This window comes from Onychostruthus taczanowskii, unplaced genomic scaffold, assembly GCF_017590055.1.
Source record: "Onychostruthus taczanowskii isolate IOZ18803 unplaced genomic scaffold, ASM1759005v1 scaffold56, whole genome shotgun sequence".
Lineage (NCBI taxonomy): Eukaryota > Metazoa > Chordata > Aves > Passeriformes > Passeridae > Onychostruthus > Onychostruthus taczanowskii.
The window spans coordinates 614,255-615,970 of NW_024503235.1; positions in this window are offsets into that span (position 1 = coordinate 614,255).

Consider the following 1,716-nt stretch of genomic DNA (forward strand, 5'->3'; position numbering starts at 1 on the left):
CCCCGCGCAGCCGCCGCGCAGCGCCCCGCCTCCCCGGCGATCACCAATCAAATGGTTGATCCCGCTTGAGTGACAACGTGTTCGACCAATCGGCAGCAGGGAAAGGCAGACAGACGGTAGAGTGGACCAATCGCAGTGCGAGAAAGTTGAGCCCACCTCGTGCCGTCGCTTGGCACGCCTACCACTGTGAATGATGGCCCTGCAACCCAATCAAAGGAGGTAATTTGTGATTGACGGCATGCCAACCAATCAGAATGCAGATTTTGGTCTCCTCCCTCCTACTGTGCTACGGGCTGGTTCCCGCCCCTTGCGGTGACCGACAGCAAAATTCTCCAATGGAGGAGAAACAGAAAAATAAAAGGACAGCTCAGCCATCCACTCGGAAACGGAAGAAGGAGGGCTCTATTTCCTCTGTCACCGTAGCACCGAGGTGCCGCCTCTCCCGCTTGATTGACAGCCTCGCTGGCAAATGGGCAGTTGGGGAAGGGGACACCACTGGGTCTCAGGTGCAAAGTCAGGCAGTGACAGTTTGTGACGCCCGGTGCCGCCCCCACAGCGCGGCCTGCGCCGCCTCTCACAGGAGAGCAAAATAACCCCCGGCCTGACCGACAGGCCTGCGCCAGCCAATGAATATCGCGCGTAGCTGAGTGACAAGCAACCGGGCCAATCGCAGTGCAGAACGCGCGGCCCAAAGACGGCCGGTGCTGGGGATAAGCCAATCAGAAGCCAGGAGGATCTACGCTCGGCCAATGGGAGGGCAGTCCCTAAGGGCGGCCTGTGGGGAGGGGGCGGGCATTCAGCGAAGGGCGGGCCGGGCGGGTCCCGCGGGTTCTGCCGCCACCGGGGGCTGCCGAGTCACGGCCGGGCACCGGCACCGGCACCGCTGTGTGCCCGGCTGCGAGCCAGAGCCGCCCGGCTGAGCTCCCCACCCCAGGGCCCGCGGCTGGGACCGCCGTGGAGCCCCCGCTGCCCGCCCCGAGGCCCCTGTGGTCTGTGGGAGCCGTGAGGGGAGCAATGGCGGCGCCGCTCCTGAGGGAGGCCGGAGCGCGGGCGGGGGGCACGGTGGCGGTGCCCGCGGCCTGGGCTGTGCCCACGGGCCTGCCGGGGGTGATGGATCGCCCAGAACAAGGGTGGGGCAGTGATGGGCTGAGTGTGAGGAGTGCGGGTCCCTAAACGGCGTTAGAACTGGTCCGGGCATTGCTGGGCTGAGGCACGGGGGTGTTCTCCTGTTAGTGGAGTTACAGTTTAGAATTGGAGCATCACGGATTTGTTCAGGCTAAAGAGACCTTGAAGATCACCTCATTCCATCCCCTGCCATGGCAGAGACGCCTCCCGCTGTGCCAGGCTGTTCCAAGCCCTGCCCAGCCTGGCTTTGGGCACTGCCAGGGATGCAGGGGCAGCCACAGCTGCTCTGGGCACCTGTGCCAGGCTGGACACTGGGGCTGGAACAGTCTGGGACAGTGGAAGGTGTCCCTGCCACGGCAGGGGTGGCACTGGGTGACTTTAAGGTCCCTTCCCACCCAAACCACCTGATGATTTATGTTGTGGATCCATAAAGTGTCCCTGGAGCTGTTCCCGTGGCCAGATGTGAACGACAGGCTGATCCTACAGCAGCAGAGGAGCTGCTGCATCCCCAGAGGTCCCCGATTCCCTGGCTTGGGTTGGATCCCAACACAAGCCTGGTTGTGGGACGTGTCTGCAGAGCTGTGGGGTCAC